The 1,452-nt window shown below is 48.1% G+C and overlaps 1 non-coding gene across 1 annotated transcript; it reads left to right on the top strand.

Annotated features, from left to right (window-relative positions):
- The first annotated feature begins 992 nt into the window (after positions 1 to 992).
- Positions 993 to 1,180, top strand: LOC144498004 (U2 spliceosomal RNA). The gene has a single exon (XR_013498597.1). It is a non-coding gene; the product is annotated as a U2 spliceosomal RNA (small nuclear RNA).
- The last annotated feature ends 272 nt before the right edge of the window (positions 1,181 to 1,452 follow it).

The raw sequence follows: 1,452 nt of genomic DNA, 5'->3' as shown, positions 1-1,452 counted from the left end.
CCTTGCATTAACTTTGCAGCTTTGAGAATGGAGTACTTTTTTTAAAAGTGGAAGTACATTTTTCGGAAGCAAGCTACACGATTCAAAAGCACAGGAGCTTGTGCGAGATCTTCTCAGAAAGGCGGCGTTGTCCGATTGTCCGCAGGTTTCGGATAGAATGCACAAGGAACAGCCGATTTGAAAACAGTCTATTTGCTAAGAAGATTTCCTATCCTCATGTCTCCTAGTCCTGTGGATTAAGTGTTGATTCATGTAAACTATATATCATCTTTGGAGCTTAGCGCCAGGTTCTTCTATCGCTTTGTTATCCTTACTCCTTCACAGGACAGATGGAAAGAGATTTCCATTTAGACATTCCCACTCCAAAAATGTTTCGCTCATACCTACTGCAACCGCCTTCGAATGGATAGTGCAATGGATCAGTGCGCCCAGCAGTCTTGCCAGTCCAGGGTGTTCATATATTTTCCCAAGTCTGTAGAGGGCGCTCCAATCTCCCTGCGGATGGTTAACAGAATGCGGCAGACAACTGTTTTGAGTAATAACCCAATATCATTGGCTAGACATCAGGTTCTATGGGCTGACCCCGGCCGTGGGAGGGACCATCAAGCCCCAGTGGTCAGCCACCACCCAGCTCAAATTGGGTAGCCTGCAACTGGCACGGTGCTGACTCTCCACAGCTCACCTGCTTCAGTGGGTGCTTGGAGATCAGAGCCTCCAATCAACAAGTGGGTTGAATCTTATTGCAGTAGGAAAATAAACGAAACAAACAAAAAAGGATGAAATGCCAACATTCCGATTGATACACTGCCTAATCAGGACCATGTACAAGGGACTGGCAGGCATTATAGAATCCCTACAGTGCAGAAGGAGGCCATTCAGCTCCAAGCATCTGCACTGGCTGTCAGGCAGAGCAACTTACCCAGGTCCACTCCCGCCCGATCCCCATACATCATGCATTTACTTGGGTAATCCCCCAATCTACACATCTTGGGACATCTTAGCCTTTTGGCTAAGATCAAGTGTAGTATCTGTTCTTATCAGTTTAATATCTGATACGTCCCTTATCTGGGGACCATATATTAAATTGATTTTTGGAGCAGGGAGATGGAATAGGGGCTTGCTCCGTCCACTTCACGTATCGGTCCGGTATTGCAGTATCTCCGGTAACGGTGCACCACCCCCTTTCTGGTTATTTTAGGGCGGCACGGTAGCACAGTGGTTAGCACTGCTGCTTCACAGCTCCAGGGTCCTGGGTTCGATTCCTGGCTTGGGTCACTGTCTGTGTGGAGTTTGCACACTCTCCTCGTGTCTGCGTGGGTTTCCTCCGGGTGCTCCGGTTTCCTCCCACAGTCCAAAGATGTGCGGGTTAGGTTGATTGGCCATGCTAAAATTGCCCCTTAGTGTCCTGGGATGCGTAGATTACAGGGTAAAATATGTAGGGATATGGGGGTG

Source organism: Mustelus asterias, chromosome 8 (assembly GCF_964213995.1).
Source record: "Mustelus asterias chromosome 8, sMusAst1.hap1.1, whole genome shotgun sequence".
NCBI classification, from domain to species: Eukaryota; Metazoa; Chordata; class Chondrichthyes; order Carcharhiniformes; family Triakidae; genus Mustelus; species Mustelus asterias.
Note: the sequence above shows the minus strand (reverse complement) of the source record. Positions and strands in the feature narration are given on the sequence as shown.